The sequence below is a fragment of the Tenrec ecaudatus genome, chromosome 15 (genome assembly GCF_050624435.1).
Source record: "Tenrec ecaudatus isolate mTenEca1 chromosome 15, mTenEca1.hap1, whole genome shotgun sequence".
In the NCBI taxonomy this organism is placed as follows: Eukaryota; Metazoa; Chordata; class Mammalia; order Afrosoricida; family Tenrecidae; genus Tenrec; species Tenrec ecaudatus.
In genome coordinates, this window is record NC_134544.1 from 59,341,890 (window position 1) to 59,359,754 (window position 17,865).

At 43.4% G+C, this 17,865-nt stretch overlaps 1 protein-coding gene and 1 pseudogene across 1 annotated transcript in view; both read right to left on the bottom strand.

Annotated features, from left to right (window-relative positions):
• LPIN2 (lipin 2) overlaps positions 1-6,587 on the bottom strand; it is an 89,817-nt gene extending 83,230 nt beyond the window's left edge. Inside the window, exon 1 of the mRNA XM_075532492.1 lies at positions 6,433-6,587. The gene's annotated coding sequence lies outside the window, so the exon portion shown is untranslated. The remainder of the gene's footprint in view (positions 1-6,432) is intronic.
• Positions 6,588-13,936: 7,349 nt separating this feature from the next.
• On the bottom strand, positions 13,937-14,009 carry LOC142428262 (U2 spliceosomal RNA; annotated as a pseudogene).
• Between the last annotated feature and the right edge of the window lie 3,856 nt (positions 14,010-17,865).

Sequence of the window (17,865 nt, forward strand, 5' to 3'; positions counted from 1 at the left end):
TTTAAGATAACTTCTAGAGATAATTAAAGGAGAGTTTTTAAATGTTGCTGAGTACAAAAGGCACAATATAAAAATCACTCACATTTCTCTATACTGTCAAACAACAACAATCCAAAATAGAACATTTTGAAAAGATGCCATTTAAGTGATATCAAAAAACAAGGTATGTAGGTTTGAGTACAACAAAATAAGTGTAAAACCATTATAAAGAGACTTAAAAGGCTTTGCTGAAAGTCTATGTAGAAGATCTACTTAGAAAAATAGTCTATTAATGGATAGAAAAGATCAAACTCAAAAAAATAGTAATTCTCCATAAACTGATAGATAAATTCATCACGAGGTGTCGAGGGATCAGGTATCAGGCATCATCAGAACAAAAAATCTTACCCTAGTGAATGAGGGGGTAGTGCGGAGTGGAGACCCAAAGGCCATTTGTAGGCCACTGGACATCCCCCTTAGAGAAGGGTCTCGGTGAGCAGACAAGCCAGTCAGGGTGTGATATAGCAATGATGAAAAATATAACTTTCTTCTAGTTCCTAAATGCTTCCTCCTCCCCACCTATCATGAGCCCAATTCTGCCTTACACATCTGGCTAGGCCAGAGGATGTACACTAGTACAGATAGGAACTGGAGACATAGGGAATCCAGGGCGGATGATCCCTTCAGGACCAACGGTGGGAGTGGCGATACCAGGAGGATGGAGGGAGGGTGAGTTGGAAAGGGGGAACCCATTACAAGGATCTGCATGTGACCTCCTCCCTGGGGGACGCACAACAGAAGAGTGGGTGAGGGGAGACGCCAGATAGGGCAAGATATGACAAAATAATAATTTATAAATTATCAAGGGTTCATGAGGGAGGGGAGAGGGAGGAGGGAGGGGGGAAATGAGGACCTGATGCCAGGGGCTTAAGTGGAGAGCAAATGTTTTGAGAATGATGAGGGCAATGAATGTACAGATGTGCTTTACACAACTGATGTACGTATAGATTGTGATAAGAGTTGTATGAGCCCCTAATAAAACAATTAAAAATTTGATAGATAAATCCAATATAATTTATTCAATATCTTAACAGGGGTCTCCTCGTCAAGAAACTCTTGAAGAAGAGCAGAGAAGAACTACCCTTTAAGTATCACATAAATATTAGCATCTATATCATTTCTGTAACAGAATCAAGAGGTTAGAGGCAGACCCAACATATACAAACATAAACAAGGGGGCTTCAAAAAGTTGGTGTAAAAAGTTTATCTTTCAATTCAATTTTTCCATGAACTTTTTGAAGCCCACTCGTATGTGTAATAGAGGTGCCTATACAGATAGGCAGGGAAACATGACCTTTTTACTACGGGCTGATTAAGCATATTGAAAAAGTAAATTTACTTCATAACTCAAAATAAGTTGTAGTTGAGGGTAAATCTGCGCCATAGCGTTTCCAAGGCTGCAAATCTTTATGGAAGCAGATTGTTAAATCTTTCTCCCACAGAGTGGCTAACAGGTTTGCATGTCCAATATTTGGACTAGTAGCCAAGCACTCCAACCACTGTGCCAACAGAACTCTTTGATAAAATAGATGAATGAGAAAAAATGCAATTGCATATCTGGTTTTATTTCAAGGGTGTACTTGGCACCCTACCACCCCATGTTTTACCATTCTAAAATTGTGATGCATCTTATAATCAATGACATCTAAGAATTAATGATATATGCATATGACATACATTTTTAGGATATGTGGACAATAAAAGTGTTAAAAAATAAATTTAATTTTAAAAACTTTTGGAAGATGTTAGTCTAGTCTCTGTGAACCAGGTTCTCAGGCATTAGTGGCCAGATTCAAACCCATCTCTTTATTGTTGTATTTCTCCCACTTCCACTCAACCCAAGTGGTCACCTAGCAAGCATTTTAGCCTGTCCACAGGTTCCCTTTAACATTCAGTCCCAGACAGGAATTTTCTTCATGGTTCCAGACTTTTTCCTGCTTCTGACAAAAACCACTAGTTCAAAATTCAAAAAGCCAAAGAGTTCCTTTTTCTTCAATCTTCCAAGAGTCCCTAAGCAAGTCTCTTGGAATGCAAATGACCTGAGTAGTCCAAATCACTGGGTGGGGCTTATCCTTTCACAGCCTTCTTTTCTGATGTGTCCTAAGCCCATTTAAAGATCATGTTTTAATGGCTCCAGGTAAATGAACTTATAAGCTCTCTATTTTCAAACTTCCCAATAATCATTTCGATTAATCATTATATCAACAATAGCAAACAGAAGATCAGTATAAACAAAGTAGAGTCAGATACTAATTTCAATTCTTAAAACAATCAAGTCCAATCCTTATTTAGCTTATCTTAATCTTTTATCTATTCTATTGATATAGAAATATGGGATTAGCCCTCTGACAGTATTGCTTCAAGCCAGGGATAGGCCTTCTGGCAGCCATTTTGATCTCAGTCAGCCATTTTCTCTAATCAGCATGGCCTTTGAGAAATTCAAGAGGCGAGCTCGACCCCTGAGCTCAAAATATACATTAACAACATTCATTTCACCCAGGAATAACCAGACTACAACCAATGAAAAGAATAAAAACTACCCATGTTCTTTCCAGAAAATAACCTAGTAAACCACATGGACATATCTGACCTCTGGCTAGCCAAAGAAGAAAAACTACCATGAGGCAGAGGTAGAACAAACGTCTACTCTCCATCTTTTTAAATTTATTTCTGTAGTATCCCACTCCTGGTACTATAATGTGTGAGTCTGGGTAGACTAGAGAAACAAATTCATAGACACTCATATGTGCAAAAGAAAGAGCTTTATCTACAAGCGCAATTGAACATTGAGAAAACACACCAGTCCAGTCCAGATCAAGTCCATAAGTCTGGTATTAGCCCATATGTCTGATGCCAGTCTGTAACATCCTCTTCAGACTCATAAAACACATGCAATGATGCCGAATGCAGGACAATCATAGGCCAGTGGGTGGGACATCTTATGGATCCAGTGACATAGTAAGCATCTCAGTGCTGGCAGGGGTCTCTATGTGGCTGCTCCAGCTGAAGGCACTAGTGAAGCTCCAGTGTCTTGTCAGCTGCCAACGTCTCCCAGGGAGTGAGCCTGCATCCTGCCTCCAGTGAGCTACTTATCTCCTTAGGGCCTCCAAATGAAATGATCAAGCTATGACCTGATTGATAGGCTAAACTCCACCCCTTCACTCTTAATCCTCACAAATTGACAACAGATAATATAACCACAGAGACAATATAGGAGGCTATGGTAACCATTCCATTAACCAAAACGAAACTTACTGCCATGCCATAAAGTCAGTGCTGACTCATAGTGACCCCTGTGGGTTTCTGACACTATCACTTTTTACAGGAGTAGAAAGTCCAGTCTTTCTCTTGAGGAGCTACTGGTGGTTTCAAACTGCTGACCGTGCTGATTGCAGTCCAACACATAACCACTGCACCATCAGGGCTCCTTAATTTCTGATTAGTGATGACTTTATGACAAAAACACTAACGGGAAGGTTGATACATTTAACTGCATTACATTTAGAACCACAAAAGAGTGAGGGCATACCCACCAAATAGCTATAGATTTTACCAGGGATATTTGTATATGTGTATTTATCTTTGCTGCAAATATATCCATGAATGTATCCATGGAGCATACAGGGGACAAAATGATAAAAATTTCTTAGATATAACCAAACACCTTGAAGGAATCAGTTGATGTGCCTGGGAATCAGGGCCGTAGACTTTGGGGACACCAAGTTCAATTGACCTACTATATAGTTCACGAATAATGAGGAACAAAACCCCAAATCAGAAAAGAGATCAGGGTTCCTGGTTGGTTAGAGACTGGTGCGACCTCCAAGAATATGGCCGTCAGACACTCTTCACGTCTGGAAATGAACTCACACCCATGTTAGGACAGTTGACCATTTCAGATCAAAAGGGATCCATTGACTCAAGAACAAAGTTCAGAGTTAAGATAGAAGGAGAAATGTAAATAGGGAGGAAGTGGAAGAATGGTCCATTGAGAAAATTGCAATGGATGAACTGAAACAAAACATGTGTGAATTATTGAATACAAAACTGATGATCTACACACCTAATTCACTAGATTATGTGTTGGGCTGCTAACTACAAAGTCAGCAGTTTCAACCCAAAAGCTACTCCACGGGAGAAAGGTCAGACTTTCTGCTCCTGTAATTATGTACAGCCTCAGAAATCCCAGGGACTGTTCTACTCTGTCCTATTGGGTCGTTATGAGCTGGAATCAACTCAATGGCAGTTGTAAAAATTCACATAAAAGCTTTAAAAAGTTCCATTGGTAACCAAGGGAATATAAATTAAAACTACAATGAATACACACCTATTAGACTGGTTAAAATAAAAGTCCTTCAGTGCCAAGTGTTGAAAAGGATTGGTGCCAGCAATCAGAATTGAGATATAATTGTTGGTTAGAATTCAGAGGTCTAAACACTGTAGAAAACAGTTTATTTTTAAGGTTGAATATGCACAGGTATGAAAGCCCAGCAATTCCAATGCTAAGTTTATGCCCTCAAAAATTTTTTTTCACGAGTACATTCAAACACACACACAGGAATCTCTTTTTTTAATTTAATAAATCTTTTTATTGGGGCTCATACAACTCTTATCACAATCCATACATACATCAATTGAGTAAAGCACTCTTGTACATTCGTTGCCCTCATCATTCTCAAACTTCGCCTTCCACTTGGGTTCCTGGAATCAGCTCGTTTACACAGGAATCTTTCTAGAAGCATTTGCTCATAATCTCAAAGAGGAAGAAACAATTCAATGTCCGCTCAAGTTAGACTGTATAATTAAGTTGTGGTCTAATCATGCAGTGAACTATCATACAATTAAATCATCATGGATGAGTCTCAAAACTAAAATGTTGTGCAAAGAAGCAGCAGAAGAATGAACAATGATTCCATGTATTCTACTCCACACAGGCCACTCTAACTGCTATGCTGCTGAAAGAAAAAAAGCACGGGAGATGAAAATTATGAAGAAAACCAGGGAAGCGAGTAACACGTTTCAGGATAAGATTTACTTGGGGTGAGAGAGAGGAATCTGAGACCTGGAAGGGCAATGCGCTAGATGTAAGGCTCCGGGATGAGTACACTGGTGTTTGTGCATCTTTTTTGTGTGTGTGCATCCTTTTATTGCAAAATAATAAAGGCAAATGCAAACAGGAGTAACAACAATACATCTGTTTTTTAAAGGTTATTTTGTTCCTTTGTTCTTTGCTTTGTATATTTCCTTTCATACCTTTTAAGACTTACACAATCCCTGACATGCTGCAAGGAATGGCTTCTCCTCAACAATGCACTGAGGTGTGTTTTGCGGTCAAACCTTCTAAATGAGGATGAAAAGTTGTACCAAATACACCAGAAATGCAAAAGGAAATATAGCAGAAGCAAGGAAGCTATACGTCACTCCATATAAAAAGCCAGCTATCATCAGATTGACCCATGTGCCAGAGTGGAATTCGGAACCCTGGGACTTTCAGTAGCCAATTTTTCAGAAGTCCATCAGCAGAAATTACTTCCTGGGTGCCTCTGGGTGGTCTCGAACCTCCAGCTTCTCATTTGCCAGTGAGGGCCTTCATCATTTGCACCACACAGTGACTTCCACTCATAAGCTATCAAGCTGAAAAACTCACTGCCATCAGTTAATTCCACCTTATAAGACAGTGGAACTGACCTTGTTGGTTTCTGGGATTATAAATCTTTACAGGAGTAGAAAGCCTCATCTTTCTCTCATGGTGGTTTCAAACTGCTGACCTCGTGGGTAGCAAGCGCACTCTTTAACCCACTCTGCAAGCAGGACTCCAAATCCCCGCATTTGGGTTTGTTTACTTTCTTTTAAACCGGTTGTTACAGCAATTTGCCTGGGAAACATGGCTTCTTATAGTTATCCTATGAGCTTTGATATGTTCAAAGTAATAGGCAGCCAGAGTCACAAAACCAGGACCTCAGAGGTCAACCTTTTCAACTGCCCAGGGCAGAGTTGTTTTGTTCAGTCTGAATCACTCTTGCCACAGGCATTTTGCCTTGTTGAGGGCCACCGAGTCCACGATTAGGCCCAAGTGCTGCTATGCTATTTATGGTATGCAGACCTGACTGTGGAAACCCTCCTGAGGTGACTTAGCATCATCTAGGAGACCAATCTTCCTCCCCAAATAATTATTTCCATGGAGTTTATTTTCCAATGTGTAGTTTAGAGAAAATGTGATTGGTAAATTCCATGGAAGAAGAAATTCTATATACTCTGAGCACCTTAAGACTTTTCTGCTTCCTTGTACCATCAGGTATCCACCCGCATGTATTTTACATTATAAGAAAATAAATCATGGCAATCATTTTAGAAGCTATAGAGGAGAGAAGAGAGGTCTTAAAAGTCACTCACCTGAAAAAATGCCTCTGTCCCCACAGCCACTTTGAAAGCCCCCAGTTACACAGCAGTAATTCTGAGACAGCCCAGCCTGGAAATCTTTCCATATGCGAATATAAACTTTCCTCTCCTTCTTACAGATTGTTTGTTTCAGCAGCTACGGGTGGTTTTGCATTTCTCTCCAGAATAGCCACTAATTAGAATGGAACGTCTAGACTACTGCAAACGGTTCTTAAAGAATGTGTTCCGGGGCTGGCCTGAGTCCAGGGCCCTTCAAACAGCAAAGCCAGCTTGGAAAGCTCAGTGTTGTGATGTTTGCTCTGCATAACAGTCCTTGCTCTGCATATCAGGGAATCAAAATCTGGTGGGGGCAGGGATCTTTATTTCTGCTTGCAGCATTTTCCTTGTCCAGCCCTCCTCTCTCCCTCTCCCCCTCTCCACTTTCTCCGTCATGACAGATCTTCCACCTAAATGAATTTCCTTGGTAACATCCTTTTTTCTATTTTCCCCTTCTTTATAGGTCGCTTATTGGCATACTAAGATTAAATACATTCCTTCTCATGTTACAAAAAGTCAGGGGAAAGTATGCGTCTTGGTAGATTCTTTTCTTGTCAGACTGAAGAACATGGGTGTTCCATCAGCTGATCTGTTAGATTCCTTGGGTGGGAAATACCTCAGTCCTTGGCTTCGCACAAGAAAGAATTCATGTTGAAGCCTAGCTTGTGATCCAAGTGGAGTTTTATAAAGGATAGAAGATGTTTCAGGTGTTGCAGTCACAGAACACAAGCATGCTCAGGGCACTGCACACCCCACTTGTGGTGGCCTGAGGGGGGGTTGGAGGAGAAGGGGGAGAGAGAGAGGGGAAGGGGGGGAAGAGGGAAGAGAGAAGGGGGAGAGGGGGTAAATGGGAGGAAGAGGGGGGAGATGGGAGAGAGAGGAGAGACAGCAGAGAGGTTCCGCCTTTTGGGGAGCCTTCCGCTGGGAGGAGTGGTCAACGGTACAGGTTGACCCCATTGGCTGAATTAAGCCCACCTGGCTTAGATTGTGCCAATCCAGGTGTATGGCCCTCCTCCTCTGGGCCTGAATTTGGAGCATGCTCTAGCTTTTGTCACAGAGTAATAGTTCTCGGAAATTATGAAAGAAATGATAAGTAATTTTAGAGTCCCGGTTTTAGTATAAGTATAAAGCACTGTGGTGTTGGGCGTTAGATGTTGGGTTGCCAACCACAAGATAAACGGTTCAAACCCACCAGCCAATCTGAAGGAGCAATAGGAAGCCTTATAGTCTGAGAAACCCAATACAAGGTTGCTATGAATCAGAATCAAGTCACTGGTAGTGGGTTTGGGGTAATTGTTAGTTAGCATCCTTGGAAATAATGACTATGTAGTCCCCACAGACATTGATATGGGAGGGAAAGCCCACACCATGGCTTTGGGACCCAGGGGTGAGCCAGTGTGTGAGCATTCACTTCTGGCTGGAGAACAGCGCACTGATTGTTAGTACGGAAAGAAAGAAAAGCGCAGCAGAAGAGAGATTCTCAATGCTGGGGTGTCTGTTGTCCCTGACCCTGCTCTAGGTCACCCCATCCTAACCCAATCCCTGTCCCTCCAAAAACATTACACGGATGTAATTGAGACCTTTCAGTTTTAGCTTGGAAGGGGAGAGAAAAAGAGAAAGTACAACAGAGGAGAGTCAGAGAAAAATGATGAGAGGTGACCAGGCCCCTAGTCACAAGCAGAAACTAGAGAAATGCCAGACTGGCCAGTCAACAAGCAAAAAGGCCAGCTTGGGGCAGCCTATGCAGGCACGCCTCCTCCTCATGGTTAGCACTTTCACCATCAGATAACTGCCTTCCTTTCCAAATGTCACGACTTCCAACTTTCTGGAATTTTCCTACGATCCTGTGGGAGAAAACACAATGGCTGGGTCTGCGATTCCAAACTAGAGGCAGCCGAGGGCAGGGAGCGTCTGGAAGAATCCTATTGGAAGAAGACCTTCAAAGAAATGCAGACCGGGTTGTGGAATTTGCCGGTGAGCACCCACTGAGCGCCCCATCCGGTTTTCTGACGGGAGACTAAATTTAGATCCCTGCTAGAGAGCCTGACAGGCTTTTCCTGAAACTGCTATTTTGTTTTTATTTGCAAATGCCAGACTCCTAGAAAGGCAGGCCCCTCATAGGAACATTTACTAAAACTCTTTTTTCCCATTATGCCACAGGTAGTGGAATCTGCAGGAAGTTTGGGTGCAGCTGATAGAGTTGATGTTGTTAGCTGTCATTCAATGGACCCCTGATACAAGTTGCTAGGCAGCAAGAGACAGGGGCGGGGCGCTGTCCCTCCCTTGCCTGCACAAGGCCCCGTACAGGAGGTTGGGAAGAAAAACCAGGTGAGCCTTAGCCAGCCAGAAAGATTAACCGGGCATGCTCCAATTCAGCCTCCCCTATCCCCCAGCCAGGTGGGCGGTGTACCTGGGCGGCCCAAATTAGTCCCAGGTGGGTTTAATTCAGCCTATGGGGTCGACCAATACCTTTGACCATGCCGCTCAGCCTGAGGTTTAACTACCTTAGCAGGGGGACTGCCACCACCCCCTTTTTTTTCTTCTTTGGCCTTCTGCCCTTCCCTGAGACTGCTCCTGCGGCCGCGGTGTGCTGTGGGCTCTCTGGGCGAGCAGCCCCACGAGCTTGCCGGTGTTCAGTTGGGGGCCCCAGCATGGCTTATGTGCGGTTTGGCATGCTTCCCTGACATAGCTTGTACTCTCTTGAGATGGTAAAGCCTGAAACGTCTTCCGTCCTTTCTAAAAGCTCACTTGGATCACAAACCAGGCTTTGGCGTGAATTCTTTCTCGTGCAAAGCCAAGAATCGAGGTATTTCCCACCTGAGAACTCTAACAAAGTGTACAATGGAACAAAATGCTGTCCAATCCTGCATGGTTCCCATGATGTCTATCTTGTCGATGGGGGCTTTGTGAGCCATTCGGGCTGATTTTCAGGAATAGATCACCCAGCCGTTCTTCCTAGCTTCATCTAAAACAGAGGTTCTCAACCTGTGGGTCGCGACCCCTGAGGGATTGTCGAACGACCCTTTCACAGGGGTTGGCCGATTCATAACAACAGCAAAATTACAGTGATGCAGTAGCAATGAAAATAATGCTATGGTTGGGGTCACCGCAACACGAGGAACTGTATTAAAGGGTCGGGACATGAAGAAGGTTGAGAACCGCTGGTCTAGAAGTGCTGTCCAAACCTAGTCAGCATCATAGTGACGTGCAAACCTTCACCGACAGACAAGTGCAAGCTGTCCATGAGGCGCATCAGCTGGGACTGAACCTACAAGTCAATAAAGCAAAACCCCAAAAACAGAGTCAATTCTGACTTTAACTCTTCTTTTTTTTTTTTAACTCATTTTATTGGGGGCTCCTACAACTTTATCGTAATCCATCCATCCATCCATAGTGTCAAACACATTTGTTGCCATCATCATTCTCAAAACATTTTCTTTCTACTTGAGCCCTTGGTATTAGCTCCTCATTTTCCCCTCCCTCCCCCTTGATAATTTATAAATGATTATTTTTCATGTCTTACACTGACTGATGTCTCCCTTCACTAATTTTTCTGTTGTCTGTCCCCGAGGGAGGGGGTTATATGTCGATCATTGTGATTGGCTTCCCCTCTCTCCCCACCTTCCCCTTCCACTTCTTGTATCTCTGTCAATATTGATCCTTGAGATAAAGTTTATTGTGCCAACCTGGCTGATAAACACATGTGGGATTAATTGAGGGGTGGAGAGATAAATGGCTCAGTGAGCCTCACCTTCCTAGTTCTCGGGTTTCTTGCTTTGTGATGGTCGAACCAGGGTACAGCTGCCTTAGCCAGTTCCCTGCTTTAGCGGACTCATTTCCTGCAAGACATCCCCAAGAAGCTGCATGGACCTACTCCGATGCAGCCCTGGGCGCTGGAACAGCCGTGTGGAGATCCCTGCCAGAGCTGAGATGCTTATACATTCACTGACTCAGCTTTCCTTCTGCAGTTGGCATCATTGCGTGTATTTTGTAAGATGGAGGAGGACTTTGTGGATTGGTGTCAGACATATGGGTTAATGTTGGACTTTGGGGCTTGGGCAACACTGGGTTGGGATGTTTTCTTGACGTACACTTATCCTTTATATAAAACTCTCTTATACATGAGTTTCTGTGGATTTGTTTCTCTAAGGTACCCAGACTAACACAATCGTGAGTGATTTATCTGTCCTAGATCCCCTGTGTTTCCAGCTCTTATGTGTACCAGTGTACATCCTCTGGTCTAGCCAGATTTGTAAGGTAGAATTGGGGAGTGGAAGGAAGCATTAAAGAACTACAGGAAAGTTGCTTCAGCAGTGCTACACTGACTGGCTCGTCTCTTCCTTGTGACCCTTCTTTAGGGGTATGTCCAGTTGCCTACAGATGGACTTTGGGTCCCCACCCCACACTCCCCCTCACTCACAATATGATTTTTTTTTGTTCTTTGATACCTGATACCTGATCCTATAGACACCTTGTGATCACACAGGCTGGTGTGCTTCTTCCATGTGGGCTTTGTTGCTTCTCAGCTAGATGGTTGCTTGTTTATCTTCAAGCCTTTAAGACCCCAGACACTATATCTTTTGATAGCCGGGCACCATCTACTTTCTTCACCACATTTACTGACTTTAATTCTTAATGGGATTAGAAAGCCTCCTCTTTCTCCCATCAAGTGGCTCGTGGGTTTGAAACACTGACTTTGCTGTTAGTAGCCCAACATTTACCAGGGTTCCTCATTAAGGCCTCAAACTTCAACTATCTCCAAGTTTAACGTTTCAGTAGATTTCACATGTCTGGAATGTTGAATGCCAAGGCTACTTTTGAAAGAAAATTCAGCAAATTGGAGATAGGACTTCACAATAGCAATGTCACCCCACGGTCCCTGCTCAGATCAATGAAAACCGATGTGCCCCACTCCCTCTTTCCCCATCATTTCTTTCTCCCATTCTCTAGTGTGCTAATGGGATATCTTTGTCTTCCCACCTGGGTGTCTGCTCACACTAATTGTTTCCCTGATCCCTCATCTCTGCCTTTCCCATTTCTACTGATTCTAATTGCTGATTCAGTGAAAGCTGTGTACAAGTTCTATCCAAGAGTCCTATGGAATCTTCCCTAATCTTGTCCACTGGAAGCAGTTTTCCTTTCATTTTATTTATTGACTAATTTATTTCTATTTGACATTTTATCCTGTATTATATTTGTTAGTATACAAGTCCAATCTTCCTTTCCAGTTTATTAAACACTTGGACTGATTGAAAACTCACTGCCATCAAGTTGATTCTGCCCATAGCGACCCTTTAGGACAAGGAAGAACCCCCTGTGGGTTTCTGAGACTATAACTCTTTACAGAAGTAGAAAGTCTCATCATTCTCCAACGTACTGGCTGGTGGCCTCAGACTGCCGACCTTGTGGTTAGCAGGTCAATACGTGCTGTCTTGGACTGCCTGATACATGGGTAAGTGTTATCTTTTCTCCAACACTGTCTGACACATCGTAGAGGTGCAATAACTCTTTGATGACAAAATGGATGAAGTGAGAACACAGGTGGGTATACGCAGTAGGTGGGAGGATGCCATACACCTGTTAGCCTATGAGAAGTTGTGCAACAGTGAGCAATGTTCACAGCCCCGTTCCCCGCTAGGACACAGAGCCAGACATCTCTCCCAGTCTCTAACCTTGCTTTCTACGTCTTCCCTGCTGCTTAACCCGTGAAATCTATCTTCTCATCACCACTGTATGTTTCCAGGGATGCAGCTTTTATTATGACTTCTGTCTCCCGGTGGCTTAGTGAAAGAGTAAAGAAAGTGAGAGAGAAGGCATAACGAAGCCAAGTGGTCCCTGTGTCTGGACATGCATCCCATGTATGGTGTGTAAGCATGTGCCTAAAACATAAAGTTGATGCATTCAACTTTGGTTACCATATATAGTTGAAGAGCATTGGGCTAAGACATTTGGAGGACCCTGAAGATGGTCATGACACGCAAGACATTCCTAATCTAAAGTTCCCGAGAGCGATACGCAATATATCCACCTTAGCCAGACGTGGACACTGAATTTACACATGTCCCTTTTAGGAGGCAGCAATAAGGATGGTCATGAGATTACTCTCATCATGGAGTAGGAAACAAAATCAAAGCTAAAAAGCTACCAAATAAATTCCCAACCAAATAAAAGGGAAGATGGAGGAAGAAAAGCCTTATAGATGCCCGTAAGCTAGAATTGTGGAATTTCAACCCATCATAGAATAGTTCTTTTGCATTTATAATTGTATAAAGAATAAAATTAATGAGGGTCATAATTATGTGTAACATGTAAATTTCTAGGAGTGCTACTCACCTTAAGACATTTATAATGGGATAAGTCCTGGTGAATAGCACATATCTTTTATACATGCCAGTAACTCAATTTAAATGGCTGCCCCAGTTAATTTTGGGTCCTTGGTTAACCCTTATGTTACTCCAGGATGCCAGTGCGTTAGCATGTCTTGGTTTTATCCTGGCAAAGGAACTAGCAACCACGGACCAAGCTGTGTGTGTGACTTGCTCCAAGATAGCCAGCTAATCAGGGTGGGGTGGGTCAAAGACTGAGCTCAAACTCCTGACTCACTGTGGAGCTTTTCCTGCTTGTGAAACCCTTCTTCTTCCTGTTTACATTTTCCATGTAACTGACTTGTATTTTGCACTGCGGAGATTGCCAAATGTGGCACAAAGTGGGAAAACAAAAAAAAAGGTACTCTCTCTTTTCTCAAGAAGCTCAGAGTCCAAGCACTGTGTCATTTTCAGGGTGAGAAATAGGGAACCTCCCCAAAAGGTTACAAAGAAACAGCAGCTTCTTTGCTGGGAACTCCTTCTGCCAATATTTCTGAGATGTTTGCTGTGTGGCGGCCACTGTTCATTGTACTGGCCACTCACTGTACTGCCCGTTGAGAGTGCCCAGGACAAACTAGGTGCCCGTCATCCTGAGTGTTCTAGTATATAAATATCATAGGCTCCTAAGCTTTTGCTAAGTCATTGGCAAGATAAACATGCACTTTTAGCTGAAGTGAAAAGCAAGTGAGTCTTTAACGCCAGGGTATTGTGTTATAAATTAGGAAATATGTTGTTATTGCTAGCTGTTGTTGAATTCCCTCCAGCCCATGGAGACCCCATGCATGACAGAACCATGTCAGCATTGCTTGGTTCTGCTCGATCATTATGGTATGTGTGTCTGTTTTTGTGACCAGTGTGTATTTTGACTGCTTTCAAGCCCAAGGGATTCATCTTCCAGCACTATGTTGAACAATATTCCTTTGAAATACATAGAATTTTCACTGGCTAATGTTTGGCAGTAGATTTATCCCCGCCCCCCCACTAGACTTATTCTGGAAACACTGCTGAAACCTTTTCATAATGAGTGGACTCCTAGTGACACAGTTTCCAGAATTATAACAATGCTCTCGCCACCATAGAATGACAAGCTGATAGAAAGGCAGTGGGAAAATAATTTAGAGCTACATTATTTTACTACACTTGATCTTAGCCAAAAGGCCAAGAAGCGATGAGCTACATTATTTTAAAAGCTTAAAGTCATGACTGAAGAAAATAGCACATCAGGAAGTTTATACATCAGAAAGCTTGTTATCTACTTGGTAGCAGCAGACTGCGGTTTCAGAAAAGTGCTTAAAATGTGGAATCGAAAACCAAACAAAAAAATTCAGGAATTACAAATGTGCTTTACACAACCGATGTATGTATGGATTGTGATAAGAGATGTATGGGCCCCTAATAAAACTATTAAAAGAAAAAAATTCAGGAATAACTGATGTGTTGATTTACATGGAGAAAGACCTTACGGCTGGATGGTGGAGGAGGTGCAGAATTGCTGAGTATACGGCAGTTCCAGGCTCAGAATAAAAGGAAGCCGGTCCCAGAACCCATGCCTGAAGTGCATAAGAGAGCCAGTCCACTGAGGTACCACAGCCACGGCTGCGGGCCACCAGACACAGAAGGTGCATCTCTGGAAGGTGCTGCATGCAGCACTGCTGCACTCAGGCTCGTTCTGGTCACCCCTGCGTGACTGTCCTTGATGACCCCACCCACGGGTTCTTCTCTGATCTTCGGGCTGTCCCTGCAGTGCTTCCTGTAGTGGGGACTTTCCTGAACCTAAGGAGTCCGTGCAGGTGCAATGGGTTAAGCACCTGACAATGAACCTAAAAGTTACAGTTCAAACCCACCCAAAGGTACCACGGAAGAAAGGTCTGGTGACTTACTTTGGAAAGGTCACAGTCTTGAAAATCCTCTGGATCCTATGGTCTCTGTGAGTCAGAAGTGACTTGACAGCAATAGATTTCCCTGACTCCAGGAAGCCCACGAGTAACAAATGTCCTCTACAAGCCTGACACCTTAAGCCAATGTCATAAAGTGAACGCAGATCATTGCCTTTTGAGCCCGGGTGGCGTAGTCGTTCCGTGTTGGACTGCTAAGAGCAAGGCAGTAGTTCGAAACTACGGACTGCTCCAGGGGAATGATGACGAGGCTTTCAACTCCCGTGAGGGTTTACAGGCTCAGAAACTCACCGGATCACCTCTACCCTGTCCCCCAGGGTTGCTGTGAGTCAGAACGGACTGGAGGACAGCGAGTTCATGGGCTAAGGTGTTGGCTCCAGCTGTCTACTAACGAAGATATGGTCTCGAGCTCACCCACTTTGTTTAGCATTTTTATAAGTAACTTGCAAAAAAATAGTGTTCCCCCCACCACACAGTCATCAAAAGCATTTAAGCATATATTAAGTCATATTTTCACCTGGAAGGCTTCTGCTGAATATTCAAATGAGCATAACTTTGGTGGCTTCGCTAAGGGACACTAATTTATTGGATAATAAAAATAGCAGGACCCCCTCCTCCCCCAATTATGATCCCAATTCTGCCTTGCGGACCTGGTTAGACCAGAGGATGCACAGCGGTGCAGATGGGAACTGGAAACACAGGGAATCTAGGACGGACGAACCCCTCAACACCAGCGGTGGGAGTGGTGATACTGGGAGGGAAGGGGGTGTAGAAAGGGAGAACCGATCTCGGGGATCTATGTGTAACCTCCTCTCTGGGAGATGGGCAATAGGAAGGTGGGTGAGGGGAGACGCCGGGCAGTGTAAGATAAGATAAAATAATAATTTATAAACTATTAAGGGTTCATGGGGGAGGGGGAGGGGAAAAAAGGAAAATGAGCTGATTCCAGGAACCTAAGTAGAAGGCGAATTTTGAGAATGACGAGGGCAACGAATGTATAAGGGTGCTTTACTCAATTGATGTATGTATGGATTGTGATAAGAGTTGTATGAGCCCCAATAAAATGATTTATTAAATTAAAAAAAATTAAAACAGCAGACCCACAGTCTAAGTGCTTTGCATGTGTAGCTCAATCCTCGTGCCAGCCCTAAGAAGTGAGCTTTCTTATTTTCTCCATTCTGCAGTTGAAGAAACTCATGCTCAAGAGAGCAAGAAACTTGCTTCAGGTAACACCTGAGCAGGTGAAAATTGACCCCAGCTGACCAGCTGCAGCGTCTGTTTCGACGGCTGCCATACTGCAGACGGCTCCTCAGCCCATGTGGAAAACGCACCCGCATGTTCACTTTATCCAACACCTTTGCAAAAGGTCCATTCCCCTCTTACAGGGTTTTCCTCCCGGCTCCACTAAAATGCTGCAAGTTGTGGAGAAGGTGTCCTCTCAGTCATGAGTACAGGGACAGGAAATGGAACATCTTACCAGAGGAAACAGAAGAAATCATGAAAAAAATTTTAAAAACATGAGAGGGGGGGAACTTTTTTTAAGCTTCTTAAGTCCCTGAAGGGTATTATTAATTCAGCCAATGGCCTTCCCCTTTCATACATAAAGGTACTTTAAATGTCTTGGGCAAAACCCATCTGGTCTACTTTGAATGTTTTGTAATCCCATAAGGAATGAGCCAACAAAACAAAGAGACACACAGAAGAACCAACAGAATCTGCATTTAAAATGAGACCCCAAAACGCATAGGGTGTTTCAAAGGAAAACCTTAACTGGACCGCTGCTGAGCACACATGCCTGCATCATGTAACTTGGAAGCCCTAGAGAGTCTAATGAGGCCAAATTATGCTCATCCTGCCACCGAGTAGCCATCCTTCAGCATCTAACTGTATTTCCTTCTTGCTTTGCTTATCACTTGACAGTCACCGTCCAAAGCTTCCTTCTGTGAATATCTTTCTTCTCACGTTTCCATGTAGTCCCCTTAAGTTACTCGTCCTTACTGATCTGTTCGTTTCTCATCATCCTTCACTGCATTTCTGTAACGACCTTCGCCACACCGTTCTTGTTCCTTGGAGCTCAGTCCTTGGTGTTGTGCGGAGGTTTTGTCTGGAGGCTGTGGGCTGTGGAAAGCTGTCCTCTACTGACAATGTCATGGCAAGATAACCTCTGTGGCAGGAGATGTTTTGGGGGGGTGGCATTCTCACTGGTTATTGGCAATCAGTTGGCTTGGTAGAGGAACATGGGTGGAATCCTCAATGACCTCTTCCCCTAAAATATGGCCTCTCCCAAAGATCCCAGGGTTGAACTTTGGAAGCCATTGTTAAAATAAAACATGTATATTTTTAAGAGCAGTAGTAGTCATGTCATCAGCTTGGAGGACACTGGGGACAGGCACATTTTGAGGGACCTGTTCTGACACTGTCTTGGGGGCACAAAGCCCGTGAAACTAAAGGCATGATCCTCCAGGATACAGCATCAAGTCAATGGGATCCTGAACGAGGAAAGGAAAGATGTGGAATACAAGATAGAAGAATACTGGAGACATGGGAGAGGGAAAGGTGGGGGAAAAGGAAGTGGTGTTAACAAACCCAGAGACAAGGGAACAACAAGTGATCCAAATTGGTAGTGAGGAGGGTGTAGGAGGCCTGGTAAGAGCGTGATCAAAGATAATGTAACCAAGAGGAATTTACTGAAACACAAATGAAGGCTGAGCATGATGGTGGGACAAGAGGAAAGTAAAAGGAAAGAGCTAGGAAGCAAAGGGCATTTATAGAGGTCTAAATAAAGGCATGTACATACGTAAATATATTTATATATGAGGATGGGGAAATAGATCTATGTGTATATATTTATAAATTTAGTATTAAGGTAGCAGATGGACATTGAACCTCCACTCAAGTACTAACTCAATGCAAGAATACTTCTATTAAACTGGCATTCCATGATGCTCACCTTCCCGACACAATCATTGAAGACAAAGTGGGTGCATACGCAAATGTGGTGAAGAAAGTTGATGGAGTTCAGCTATGAAAAGATATAGCATGTAGGGTCTTAAAGGTTTGAAGGTAAACAAGTGGCCATCTAGCTGAGAAGCAACAAAGCCCACATGGAAGAAGCACACCAGCCTGTGTGA